The sequence below is a fragment of the Salvelinus alpinus genome, chromosome 2, assembly GCF_045679555.1.
Source record: "Salvelinus alpinus chromosome 2, SLU_Salpinus.1, whole genome shotgun sequence".
Taxonomy (NCBI): domain Eukaryota; kingdom Metazoa; phylum Chordata; class Actinopteri; order Salmoniformes; family Salmonidae; genus Salvelinus; species Salvelinus alpinus.
In genome coordinates, this window is record NC_092087.1 from 63,948,018 (window position 1) to 63,963,216 (window position 15,199).

Consider the following 15,199-nt stretch of genomic DNA (forward strand, 5'->3'; position numbering starts at 1 on the left):
ATAGGCGGGGTTTATGACTTTGTGGCTGTGGTAAGTAGCGAAGACAGTTTTAGGCTGCACGAGACAAAGGAGGCGTGACTGTTCAATAAAGCCAGACTTTTGGGATTTGTAGTCTCAAATCTAGGTCTCCGTATCTATTTCTGTTGGACTGTTCCATCAGTATCTATTTATCTCTCTCTCTCCCACACACACACACACTTCACTCTGTTCCCTCCTATTTAAGTGAACCTGAATACACAAGTACTATGCATATCCACATAGCCCACATGCAAAAACACCTGTAACAATACACACATTGCAACACCCATACACATACACACGTACGCATGCACACATGCACGCACACTTAACTTTGTTCCCTCACATTTAAGTGAACCTGAATTCCCAAGTACTATGCATATCCACATAGCACACATGCAAAGACACCTGTACCAATATACACATTGCAACACACACACCTCACCTACACCCAACTGCAGACACACACCTTCAAAGCACAGCACACATCCTTGACATGTGTTTGCTCCCAATTGTAAGGCAAACACAGTTAGGCAAGCAGGCCAGGTAGAACCGGGAAACTCTTGGCACCAGTTAATCATTATCATCGGTTTCCAAACACAACAAGGAGTACTGGCATTGGACCTTTCTTGCAGGGAAGAAAGTAGAGTTGTATTAAGAAAAAAAACATGCCAACACTTTACTTGAATATTTTATTTTTATTTTATTTCACCTTTATTTAACCAGGTAGGCTAGTTGAGAACAAGTTCTCATTTGCAACTGCGACCTGGCCAAGATAAAGCATAGCAGTGTGAACAGACAACACAGAGTTACACATGGATGAAAAAATAAACAAGTCAATAACATGGTAGAAAAAAAAAGAGAATCTATATACAATGTGTGCAAAAGGCATGAGGTAGGCAATAAATCGAATAATTACAATTTAGCAGATTAACACTGGAGTGATAAATCATCAGATGATCATGTGCAAGAAGAGATACTGGTGTGCAAAAGAGCAGAAAAGTAAATAAATAAAAGCAGTATGGGGGGTGAGGTAGGTAAATTGGGTGGGTAGTTTACAGATGGACTATGTACAGCTGCAGCGATCGGTTAGCTGCTCGGATAGCAGATTTTTAAAGTTGTTGAGGGAGATAAAAGTCTCCAACTTCAGAGATTTTTGCAATTCGTTCCAGTCGCAGGCAGCAGAGAACTGGAAGGAAAGGCGTCCAAATGAGGTTTTGGCTTTAGGGATGATCAGTGAGATACACCTGCTGGAGCGCGTGTTGCAGGTGGGTGTAGCCATCGTGACCAGTGAACTGAGATAAGGCGGCACTTTACCTAGCATAGCCTTGTAGATGACCTGGAGCCAGTGGGTCTGACGACGAACATGTAGCGAGGGCCAGCCGACTAGGGCATACAGGTCGCAGTGGTGGGTCGTATAAGGTGCTTTAGTAACAAAACGAATGGCACTGTGATAAACTGCATCCAGTTTGCTGAGTAGAGTATTGGAAGCTATTTTGTAGATGACATCGCCGAAGTCGAGGATCGGTAGGATAGTCAGTTTTACTAGGGTAAGTTTGGCGGCGTGAGTGAAGGAGGCTTTGTTGCGGAATAGAAAGCCGATTCTTGCTTTGATTTTGGATTGGAGATGTTTGATATGAGTCTGGAAGGAGAGTTTGCAGTCTAGCCAGACACCTAGGTACTTATAGATGTCCACATATTCTAGGTCGGAACCGTCCAGGGTGGTGATGCTAGTCGGGCGTGCGGGTGCAGGCAGCGAACGGTTGAAAAGCATGCATTTGGTTTTACTAGCGTTTAAGAGCAGTTGGAGGCCACGGAAGGAGTGTTGTATGGCATTGAAGCTCGTTTGGAGGTTAGATAGTACAGTGTCCAAGGAAGGGCCGGAAGTATATAGAATGGTGTCGTCTGCGTAGAGGTGGATCAGGGAATCGCCCGCAGCAAGAGCAACATCATTGATGTATACAGAGAAAAGAGACTAAATAGACTATCTACAGACAAAATACTATATCCACAGATTCAGAGTCAGCTAATCAAGCAAGCCATACTCAATGTCTAATTCTACCTAAGTCTGGCCTACTAATCAAACACAACACAACTACTTTTTGGAGTGGTAAGATATCTCTAAGATGTCTGTGACATAAATTCCTGCATGTCAACAGACTTGCAGTTAGCATTTACTTTACCAATGTTGTCCCATTGCACCATAAGCAGTGGCGGATTTAGGTACAGGTGACATGGGCAGTAGCCCAGGGCGGCATCTTGCCGGGGGCGGCACGGGGCGCCCGCACAAAACATTTTGGAATGGTGACAATTGCGTGATCTGTTTTCTACCGCTCATTTGTATGTCATGTCAATGATATCATGTCTTACTCACATCGGCTGCGGAGAGCGTGATCACACAGTTCTCCCGGAACAGCTGGAGCTCTCATGCATGTTTCAGTGGTATTTGCCTCGAAGCGAGCATAGAAGTAGTTTAGCTCGTCCAGTAGGCTCGTGTCACTGGGCAGCTCTCGGCTGTGCTTCCCCTTGTAGTCTGTAATGGTTTGCAAGCCCTGCCACATCTGACGAGCATCAGAGCCAGTGTAGTATGATTCGATCTTAGTCCTGTATTGACGCTTTGCCTGTTTGATGGTTCGTAGCGGGATTTCTTATAAGATTCCGGGTTAGAGTCCCGCTCCTTGAAAGCGGCAGCTGTAGCCTTTATCTCAGTGCGGATACTGCCTGTAATCCATGGCTTCTGGTTGGGGTATGTACGTACGGTTACTGTGGGGACAACGTCATCGATGCACTTATTGATGAAGCCAATGACTGATGTGGTGTACTCCTCAATGCCATCGGAGGAATCCCGGAACATATTCCAGTTTGTGCTAGCAAAACAGTCCTGTAGCTTAGCATCTGCTCCATCTGACCACTTTTTTATTGATCTAGTCACTGGTGCTTCCTGCTTTAATTTTTGCTTTTAAGCAGGAATCAGGAGGATAGAATGATGGTCAGATTTGCCAAATGGAAGAGAGGGAGAGGGAGAGCTTTGTATGCGTCTCTGTGTGTGGAGTAAAGGTGGTCCAGAGTTCTTTTTCCTTTGGTTGCACATTTAACATGCTGATAGAAATTTGGTAAAACGGATTTAAGTTCCCATCCATTAAAGTCCCCGGCTACTAGGAGCGCCGCCTCTGGGTGAGCGTTTTCCTGTTTGCTTATGGCGGAATACAGCTCATTCATTGCTGTCTTAGTGCCAGCCTCTGACTGTGGTGGTATGTAAACAGCTATAAGGAATATAGATGAAAACTCTCTCGGTAGGTAGTGTGGTCTACAGCTTATCATGAGAAACTCTACCTCAGGCGAGCAATAGCTCGAGACTTCCTTAGATATCGTGCACCAGCTGTTGTTTACAAAAATACATAGGCAGCCACCACTTGTCTTACCGGACGCCGCTGATCTATCCTCCGGTACATCGTATAACCAGCCAGCTGTATGTTGATGTTGTCGTCATTCAGCCACGACTCTGTGAAGCATAAGATGCTACAGTTTTTAATGTCCCGTTGGTAGTTTAATCTTCCGCTTTTATTGTCCAAAGATTGCACGTTTGCTAGCAGAATGGAGGGAAGTGGGGGTTTATTCGATCGCCTACAAATTCTCCGAAGGCAGCCGGACCTTTAGCCCCTCTTTCTTCACCTCCTCTTCAAGCAGATCACGTGGATCGGGGCCTGTTCCCGATGGAGCAGCGTATCATTCACATCGGGCTCGTCAGAGTCGTGAAAGGAAAAAGAGGATTCTGCAAGTCCGTGTTGAGTAATCGCAGTCCTGATGTCTAGAAGTTATTTTCGGTCATAAGAGACGGTAGTGGCAACATTATGTACAAAATAAGTAACAAACAACGCAAATAAGCAAACACAATCGTCTGGGGGCACGTAAACAGGTCAACATTCACAAGGCCGCAGGGCCAGACGGATTACCAGGACGTGTACTGCCTGTATGCGCTGACCAACTGGCAAGTGGCTTCACTTCACTTTTCTGGTTTGTGTGAAATCGTTAAGAACAATATAAAACCAGTCTGCACACCACCAAGCTGAATTGGTTTAGTCTTGACTCTTGGTTGACAATGTTGGGGGATGGGTAATGTATTGATGCTCAAGTGCCAAATCAACACAAATTTGTTTCTATTTGTCTTTGTTACTTCTTTTTGATATTTATTAGTCTTATTTTTGTTTATATTTATATAGTTTTAAATGTTAGGATTATTTATTTGTGTTGTTCCAAATGTCTGAATAAAAATTACCGTTAGTACAAGCTAGAACCGCCACTGAGCATAAGCCATCGGTTATCACCACATACAGTAAATCTGCAAGATAGGCTGTCTGTTGATAGTCAGTTTTGGGCATTCAGAAATCATTTGTGGGGCACTATCCAAAGGAAGTGGGACAACATTAACTTTGAAATCCATTACAACAACATCCCAGAACTGGATATGGTTGTGTTGCTACAGTTGCTCAAATGTTGTAGTTCTTTAATACCAGTCTAGCCTGAAGTCTGGGATTGAGTACACAGGACTCAACAACATTTTTATTTCACCTTTATTTAACCAGGTAGAATAGTTGAGAACAAGTTCTCATTTGCATCTGCCACCTGGCCAAGATAAAACAAAGCAGTTCGACACATAAAACAACACAGAGTTACACATGGAATAAACAAACATACAATCAATAATACAGTAGAAAAAGTCTATATACAACATGTGCAAATGAGGTAGCATAAGGGAGGTAAGGTAATAAATAGGCCATGGTGGCGATGTTGTCCACAGGACATTGTCCTGTGCCTACACAGCCTGGTCTCATAGACTAGACGTAACATAATGAAACTAAATCCGGGATACTCACTTTAGTAGGATATGTTGTTTGGTTACATAAGACAGATAATTACTTAAGGCAAAAATGAAAGTAGGGTGGTTGGTCGGGGTAGATGGGTAGGCGTATAATGCTAATGTCTAGCAACCTAAAGGTTGCGAGTTCGAATCGCATCACGGAACTTTAGCATTTTAGCTACTTTTCAACTTATTACTACTTTTTAGATACTTTGCAACTACTTAGCGTGTTAACTAACCCTTCCCCTAATCTTAACACTTTTAGCAAACCCTTCCCCTAACCCTAACGTTAACCATTTAGCCTAGATAACATTAGCCAGCTAACTAATTTTAGCCACCTTGCTAGAATTCTTACTATTGTAAATTTATCAAATTCGTAATATATAATATGAATTGTAATTCGTAACATAACATACAAAAATGAATACATACCATAAGAAACGTAACATATCAAACTAAAGTACTTGGGAGTATGGCTGGACAGTACACTGTCCTTCTCTCAGCACATATCAAAGCTGCAGGCTAAAGTTAAATCTAGACTTGGTTTCCTCTATCGTAATCGCTCCTCTTTCACCACAGCTGCCAAACTAACCCTGATTCAGATTACCATCCTACCCATGCTAGAATCATTTATAGATCAGCAGGTAAGGGTGCTCTCGAGCGGCTAGATGTTCTTTACCATTCGGCCATTAGATTGGGCACCAGTGCTCCTTATTTGACACACCACTGCACTCTATACTCCTCTGTAAACTGGTCAACTCTGTATACACGTCGCAAGACCCACTGGTTCGTGCTTATTTATAAAACCCTCTTAGGCCTCGCTTCCCCCTATCTAAGATACCTACTGCAGCCCTCTCATCCTCCACATACAACACCCATTCTGCCAGTCACATTCTGTTAAAGGTCCCCAAAGCACACACATCCCTAGGTTGCTCCTTTTTTCAATTCGCTGCAGCTAGCGACTGGAACGAGCTGCAACAAACACTCAAACTGGACCGTTTTATCTCCATCTCTTCATTCAAAGACTCAATCATGGACACTCTTACTGGCAGTTGTGGCTGTTAGCGTGATGTATTGTTGTCTCTACCTTCTTGCCCTTTGTGCTGTTGTCTGTGCCCAATAATGTTTGTACCATGAATTGTGCTGCTGCCATTTTGTGCTGCTACCATTTTGTTGTAATGTTGTGTTGCTACCATGCTGTGTTGTCATGTGTTGCTGCCATGCTATGTTGTTATCTCAGGTCTCTCTTATGTAGTGTTATGGTGTCTCTCTTGTCGTGATGTGTGTTTTGTCCTATATACAGTGAGGGAAAAAAGTATTTGATCCCCTGCTGATTTTGTACGTTTGCCCACTGACAAAGAAATGATCAGTCTATAATTTTAATGGTAGGTTTATTTGAACAGTGAGAGACAGAATATCAACAAAAAAATCCAGAAAAACGCATGTCAAATATGTTATGAATTGATTTGCATTTTAATGAGGGAAATAAGTATTTGACCCCTCTGCAAAACATGACTTAGTACTTGGTGGAAAAACCCTTGTTGACAATCACAGAGGTCAGACGTTTCTTGTAGTTGGCCACCAGGTTTGCACACATCTCAGGAGGGATTTTGTCCCACTCCTCTTTGCAGATCTTCTTCAAGTCATTAATGTTTCGAGGCTGACGTTTGGCAACTCGAACCTTCAGCTCCCTCCACAGATTTTTTATGGGATTAAGGTCTGGAGACTGGCTAGGCCACTCCGGGACCTTAATGTGCTTCTTCTTGAGCCACTCCTTTGTTGCCTTGGCCGTGTGTTTTGGGTCATTGTCATGCTGGAGTAACCATCCACGACCCATTTTCAATACCCTGGCTGAGGGAAGGAGGTTTTCACCCAAGATTTGACGGTACATGGCCCCGTCCATCGTCCCTTTGATGCGGTGAAGTTGTCCTGTCCCCTAAGCAGAAAAACACCCCCAAAGCATAATGTTTCCATCTCCATGTTTGACGGTGGGGATGGTGTTCTTGGGGTCATAGGCAGCATTCCTCCTCTTCCAAACACGGCAAGTTGAGTTGATGCCAAAGAACTCCATTTTGGTCTCATCTGACCACAACACGTTCACCCAGTTGTCCTCTGAATCATTCAGATGTTCATTGGCAAACTTCAGACGGGCATGTATATGTGCTTTCTTGAGCAGGGGGACCTTGCGGACGCTGCAGGATTTCAGTCCTTCACGGCGTAGTGTGTTACCAATTGTTTTCTTGATGACTATGGTCCCAGCTGCCTTGAGATCATTGACAATATCCTCCTGTGTAGTTCTGGGCTGATTCCTCACCGTTCTCATGATCATTGCAACTCCACGAGGTGAGATCTTGCATCGAGCCCCAGGCTGAGGGAGATTGACAGTTCTTTTGTGTTTCTTCCATTTGCGAATAATCGCAGAAACTGTTGTCACCTTCTCACCAAGCTGCTTGGCGATGGTCTTGTAGCCCATTCCAGCCTTGTGTAGGTCTACAATCTTGTCCCTGACATCCTTGGAGAGCTCTTTGGTCTTGGCCATGGTGGAGAGTTTGGAATCTGATTGATTGATTGCTTCTGTGGACAGGTATCTTTTATACAGGTAAGAAACTGAGATTAGGAGCACTCCCTTTAAGAGTGTGCTCCTAATCTCAGCTCGTTACCTGTATGAAAGACACCTGGGAGCCAGAAATCTTTCTGATTGAGAGGGGGTCAAATACTTATTTCCCTCATTAAAATGCAAATCAATTTATAACATTTTTGATATGCATTTTTCTGGATATTTTTGTTGTTATTCTGTCTCTCACTGTTCAAATAAACCTACCATTAAAATTATAGACTGATCATTTCTTTGTCAGTGGGCAAACGTACAAAATCAGCAGGGGATCAAATACTTTTTTCCCTCACTGTATATATATACAGTTTAAGTCGGAAGTTTACATACACTTAGGTTGGAGGCATTAAAAGTCGTTTTTCAACCACTCCACAAATTTCTTGTTAACAAACTATAGTTTTGGCAAGTCGGTTAGGACATCTACTTTGTGCATGACACAAGTAATTTTTACAACAATTGTTTACACAGATTGTTTCAATTATAATTCAGTACATATCAGTACATATCAGAGTCTCTGGCCACTGGGGCTGTCTGTCCGTCTGCTTCTCCTGCCGGCGCAAGGTCCTTTGTGAAGAAGGACAAGACCTTGCGCCCGTGCATTGACTACTGGGGACTTAATGTTATCACTGTCTAAAATCGTTACCCCCCTACCTCTCCTCGGCATTTGAACCTCTCCAGGGGGCTACCGGGTTTTTTAAGTTGGACCTTTGGAATGCCTACCACCTGTTTCGGATACGCGAGGGGGATGAGTGGAAGACATCCTTCAACACAGCCAGTGGACATTATTGAGTACCAGGTCATGCCATTTGGTCTCACCTGTCTTCCAGGCTTTGGTCAATGATGTGCTTCGGGACATGTCCCGAAGCACATCATTGTGCTAAACCGGTTTGTGTTCGTCTACTTGGACGACATCCTGTTTTTTTTCCCGATCTTCCCAAGAACATGTACTCCATGTCAGACAGGTCCTTCAGCTCCTCCTGGAGAACCAATTGTTTGTGAAAACCGAGAAGTGTGAGTTCCACCACTCTTCTATCACCTTTCTGGGATGTGTCATTGCTGAGGGCAGTGTTCAGATGGATCCTGGAAAGGTGAAAGCAGTGGTGGATTTGCCTCAACCAACGTCCAGGGTGCACTTGCAACGGTTTATTGGTTTTGCAAACTTCTACCGCCGTTTCATTCGGGATTACAGCACCCTGGCGACCCCACTCTGCACTCACCTCCCCCCAAGGTACCGTTCAAATGGTCTCCAGCTGTCAACAAAGCCTTTGTGGACCTGAAGCATCGGTTCACAACAGCACCCATCCTCATCCATCCGGATCCCTCAAGTCAATTTGTGGTGGAAGTGAATGCTTCGGATGTTGGCGTGGGGGCCATCCTCTCCCAGCGATCTGCCCAGGACCAGAAGCTTCATCCCTGTGCTTTCCTGTCCCATCGTCTCAATCCTGCTGAGAGGAACTACGATGTTGACAACGGTGAAGATGGCGTAGGAAGAGTGGCGACACTGGCTGGAAGGAGCAGAGCAGCCATTCCTGGTCTGGACCAACCATAAACTTGGGATATCTCCATTCAGCCAAACACCTCAACTCAAGGCAGGTCCGGTGGGCCCTCCTGTTTACCAGATTCAACTTTACCATTTCCTACCGCCCAGGGTCAAAAAATGTGAAGCCTGATGCTCTTTCCCACCTATATAGTTCCTCTGCCACACCCTCGACCTCTGAAACCATTCTCCCTACCTCATGCCCTGCTGCCACTGTGGATTGGGTTATTGAGAACCTGGTTCGCGAGGCTGAATGCTCCTAGCCTGAACCTGAAGGAGGCACGGCTAACCGGCTGTTTGTCCCTAACCCAGTCCGGTCCCGGGTCCTGGAATGGGCTCATTCCTCCAGGTTGACGTGTCATCCAGGGTCCCGTTGTACACTAGCCTGCCTTCGACAACCTTTCTGGTGGCCCACAATGGTCCCTGACGTCTCTGCCTTTGTCACTGCATGCACTGTGTGCTCAAAACAAGACTCAACGGCAAGCTCCTACTGGCCGCCTGCAGCTACTACCTGTTCCTCATCGTCCCTGGTCTCGTATATCTCTGGACTTTGTCACTGGGCTCCCTCTGTCTGATGGCAACACTGTCATTCTGACGGTAGTCAACCAGTTCTCCAACGCCACCCTGTTCTCCAAGAGCCAGGGCGGCTATTCTCAAGACCAACTCCAGGTATCGTCGACAAGCGGACCGTCCCCGGACCCCAGCTCCCCACTACCGCATTGGGCAGAGGGTATGGCTTTTCACTCGGGATCTGCCCCTTCGGATAGAGTCCCGCAAGCTGTCTCCCCGGTTCATTGGTCATTGGTTCATTCATCTCTAGAGTCCTGAGTTTCACTGCAGTTCCACTGCTGTCCGTATTGTGTTACCCTGTACCCTCCGTAGTCACCCTACCTTCCATGTGTCTAGGATTAAGCCTGTGTTGTGTCTCACTGTCCTTTTGTCTTCTGTTTCCAAGCCCATCCCTCCCCCCTGGATTATCGGTGGCCAGCTAGCGTAAACGGTGAGACTCCTCCTGAAGGTTCGACCACGGGGCAGGGGTTTCCAGTACCTGGTTGACTGGGAGGGGTATGGCCCAGAGGAGAGGTGCTGGGTCCCTGCTAAACACATCTTGGACCCGGCCCTCATCGCCGACTTCCACAGCCGACACCCCGGTGCCCAGGTAGGACACCAGGTGGCGTCCCTAGGGGGGAATACTGTCATGCCCTGATCTTTCACTTGTCCCTGTGATTGTTTCCACCCCCTCCAGGTGTCACTTATTTTCCCAGTGTATTTATCCCTGTGTTTCCTGTCTCTGTGCCATCTTGTATGTTAGTCAATTCAACCAGTGTGTTTTTCCCCGTCTCCTTTTGCTTTTCTCTTTTTGATAGTCTTTCCGGTTTTGACCCCTGCCTGTCTCTGGACTACTTTCACCGCCTGCCTGATAATCCTGCCTGCCCTGACCTTGACTCTGCCTACCCTTCGGTACCTTTTGGACTCTGAACTGGGTCTCGCCTTGTGTCATGATAGTGCTTCTAGTTCCGACAGTGCAGTAATATCTAACAACTACCTAATACACACAAATCTAAAGGGGTGAATGAGAATATGTACATATAAGTATATGGATAAGCGATGGCCGAGCGGCATAGGCATGGTGCAGTAGATGGAATAAAATACAGTATATACATATGATCTGACACATGTTAACATTATTAGTGGCATTATCTAAAGTGACTAGTGATCCATTTAAAGTGGCCAGAGATGTAGGCAGCAGCCTCTGAGTTAGTGATTGCTGTTTAGCTGTCTGATGGCCTTGAGATAAAAGCTGTTTTTAAGTCTCTCGGTCCCAGCTTGATACACATGCACTGACCTCGCCTTCTGGATGGTAGCGGTGTGAACAGGCAGTGGCTCGGATGGTTGTTGTCCTTGATGAACTTTTTGGCCTTCCTGTGACATCGGGTGCTGAAGGTTTCATGGAGGGCAGGTAGTTTGCCCCCGGTGATGCGTTGTGCAGGGCGGTGCAGTTGCAGGGCGGTGCAGTTGCCGTACCAGGCTGTGATACAGCCTGACAGGATGCTCTCGATTGTGCATCTGTAAAAGTTTGAGTTTTGGGTGACAAGCCAAATTTCTTCAGCCTCCTGAGGTTGAAGAGGTGCTGTTGCACCTTCTTCACGACAATGTCTGTGTGGGTGGACCATTTCAGATTGTCTGATGTGTACGCCGAGGAACTTAGAACTTTCCACCTTCTCCACTGCTGTCCCGTCAATGTGGATAGGGTGGTGCTCCCTCTGCTGTTTCCTGAAGTCCACGATTATCTCCTTTGTTTTGTTGACGTTGAGTGAGAGGTTGTCTTCCTGACACCACACTCCATGTGCCCTCACCTCCTCCCTGTAGGCTGTCTCGTCATTGTTGGTAATCAATTCCACTACTGTTGTGTCATCTGCAAATATGATGATTGAGTTGGAGGCGTGCATAGCCACGCAGTTGTGGGTGAACAGGGAGTACAGGAGGGGGCTGAGCATGCACCCTTGTGTGGCCCCAGTGTTGATGGTCAGCGAAGTGGAGATGTTGTTTCCGACCTTCAGCACCTGGGGGCGGCCCGTCAAAGTCCAGGACCCAATTGCACAGGGCGGGGTTGAGACCCAGGGCCTCCAGCTTGATGATGAGCTTGGAGGGTACTATGGTGTTGAATGCGGAGCTGTAGTTAATGAACAGCATTCTTACATAGGTATTCCTTTTGTCCAGATGGGATAGGGCAGTGTGCAGTGTGAGGGCGATTGCATCATCTGTGGACCTGTTGGGGCGGTATGCAAACTGAAGTGAGTCTAGGGTGGCCATTAAGGGGTAGGCGATATGATCCTTGACTAGTCTCTCAAAGCACTTCATGATGACCGAAGTGAGTGCTACGGGACGGTAATCATTTAGTTCAGTTCTTTGCCTTCTTGGGTACAGGAACAATGGTAGCCATCTTGAAGCATGTGAGGACAACAGGCTGGAATAGGGAGCGATTGAATATGTCCGTAAACACACCAGCCAGCTGGTCTGCGCATGCTCTGAGGACACGGCTAGGGATGCCGTCTGGGTCAGCAGCCTTGCAGCCTTTAAATGTTTTACTTACGTCGGGCCACGGAGAAGAAGAGGGGGGGGTGCACAGTCCTTGTTAGCGGGCTGCAACGGTGGCAATGTATTATCCTCAAAGCGGGCAAAGAAGGTGTTTAGTATGTCTGGAAGCGTGATTTCCTGTAGACCCTGCCACATATGTCTCGTGTCTGAGCCGTTGAATTGCGACTCCACCATGTCCCTGTACTGGCATTTCGCTTGTTTGATTGCCTTACGGAGGGAATGACTACACTGTTTATATTCAGCCATATTCCCAGACCTCTTTCCATGGTTAAATGTGGTGGTTTGTGCTTTCAGTTTGGTGCAAATGCCGCCATCTATCCACGGTTTCTGGTTAGGGTAGGTTTTAGTAGTCACAGTGGGTACAACATCTCCAATGCACTTCTTTATAAACTCATTCAATGAGTCAGTGTATAGGTCAATGTTGTTCTCTGAGGCTGACCGGAACATATTCCAGTCCACATGATCAAAACAATCTTGAAGCATGGCTTCCGATTGGTCAGACCAGGGTTGAATGGTTCTCGTTACTGGTACATTCTGTTTGATTTTCTGCCTATAAGACGGTCGGACCAAGATGCGGTGGGATTTGCCAAAGGGAGGGCGGGGGATGGCTTTGTATGCATCACGGAAGTTAGAGTAGCAGTGGTCGAGTGTATTACCCCTGAATGTAGTGCAATCAATATGCTGATAGAATTTAGGTAGCCTTGTTCTCAAATTTGCTTTGTTAAAATCACCTGCTACAATACATGCAGCATCCAGATATATGGTTTACATAGAGTCCAGTGAAGTTCCTTGAGGGACGTCTTGGTGTCTGCTTGAGGGGGAATGTACACAGCTGTGACTATAACTAACGAGAATTCTCTTGGTAAGTAAAATGGCCGGCATTTGATTGTTTGGAATTCTAGGTCGGGTGAGTAGAAGGACTTGAGTCCCTTTATGTCGTTAATCATGAAGCATACACCCCCGCCCTTCGTCTTCCCAGAGAGGTGTTTATCTCTGTCGGCGTGATGCATGGAGAAGCCCGGTGGTTGAACCGATTCTGACAACATATCCCGAGAGAGCCATGTTTCCGTGAAACAGAAAATGTTACTTTCTCTGATGTCTCTCTGGAAGGCAACCCTTGCTCGAATTTTGTCTACCTTGTTGTCAAGAGACTGGAGGCCGCTCCGTCTGCCACTTCTGCGGCACAGTTGTTTTGGGTCGGCTACTGTGATTAGATCCACTGTCCTGGGTGGTGATCCGAACAAGGGATCCGCTTCGGGAAAGTCGTATTCCTGGTCGTAATGTTGGTAAGTTGCCGTTGCTCTTATATCCAATAGTTCTTCCCGGCTGCATGTAGACTTAAGATTTCCTGGGGTAACAATGTAAGAAATAATACATAAAAAAACTAAATACTGCATAGTTTCCTAAGAACTCAAAGCGAGGCAACCATCTGTCGGCACCATCTTGAAGTGGAAGAGACGGGTTAAAGAAAGATTTTTAAGCCTTGAGACAATTAAAACATGGATTGTGTATATGTGCCATTCAGAGGGGTGAATGGGCAAGAGAAAAGATGCATGTGCCTTTGAACGGGGTATGCCAGGCACACCGGTTTGAGTATGTCAAGAACTACAACACTGCTGACCTTTTCATGCTCAACAGTTTCCCGTGTTTATCAAGAATGGTCCACCACCAAAAGGACATCCATCCAACTTGACACAACTAGGGGAAGCATTGGAGTCAACATGGGCCAGCATCCCTGTGGAGCGCTTTCAACAGCTTGTAGAGTTCGTGCCCCGACGAATGGAGGCTGTTCTGAGGGCAAAAGGGGGTGCTTTCTGGGCACGTTAAACTACATTTGGGATGGAAGAGGGATAAATAATTCAAGAACTAGCTTTTCTGTTCCCCCTTAAAAGGAAAATGTACTACAAACATAGCTATGTGTACACATTTATAACACAGGGTTAAGGTTTACACCCAAGAATGTCAGGAACAGTGAAAAGCAAATCTCTTACTGTAAAAGTAATTTGCCTTTCTCAACCACACCACTGATGCAGTTATCAGTCAAGACTCTTAAAATACATTTTCTATCAGCAAAGATACAAAGAGAGCATATTACCGTCCAGTGATTAAACCATTGTATTTTAGACCTGATTGAAGAAAAGGCAATGATTGACTTTGCCCCCCACACCCCCTTTGTCAAAACTCCCCAGTCATTGGGTGACCTCATTGATGGTGTGTTTTTGCACACGTCACAGTTTAAGATAACTCCCCATATCTGACCATGATCGCAGAAGATAAATGAACAAATTTGTGCAACAAGCTATGTTTGTGTTATACTCAATTGGGTTTAAAAAAAATGCTGTTGTATACTTAAACTATTTACTATTTACTACTTTGAAAAGATGAGCTCCTACAAATATTGAAATTTAAATGTTTTTTTTTAGAGTAAAGTACATCGAAAAAAAATCAAAAGAAAACTTCAAACTGAATAGGAGACCAAACAAGCAGCAAACAAAGAAGAAAGGCTTTTGAAAAAGTAACAATTTTTCATAAAATTATACCGTTTTCTTAGCTAGCTAAGTTGTTTACCTGTTGCTAGGCAGTTGCTAGGGACATTCCTGAAAGAAGCTAGCTAGCTAACAAGGAGTGTCTAGTTGGCAGAAGAGAAGAAGGGACAAAGAAGGGACAAAGTGGGACAAAATAAGGACAGAAGAAAAGGGAAAGGGGACATTAAGGTGAAGCAGTCCTCTAAAGACACAAAAGACAATAATACAAGAAACAACACTTCTATTGCCTCTCCCTCTACGATACGCACTTCCGGTTTGGTTTGGAGCGAGTAGTTGCATTCCGCTTTGCTCCACAGGTAGTATTACAGGTAGTATTACATTTCATTTCATTACAGTACAACAGTTTGATTTGTTTGATCTTAGCTGGCTACATAGCCGTCTTTGTATCCAAGATAATTGTGTAGTCTAGAGTAATTGTCGAGGTTACCTAGCCAGTTAGAGGTTACCTAGCCAGCTACACTTTCAAACAAAGTCAACAACGCAGCCACTGCTAGCTAGCCTATTTCACCAGCCAGCAGTACTATATCATT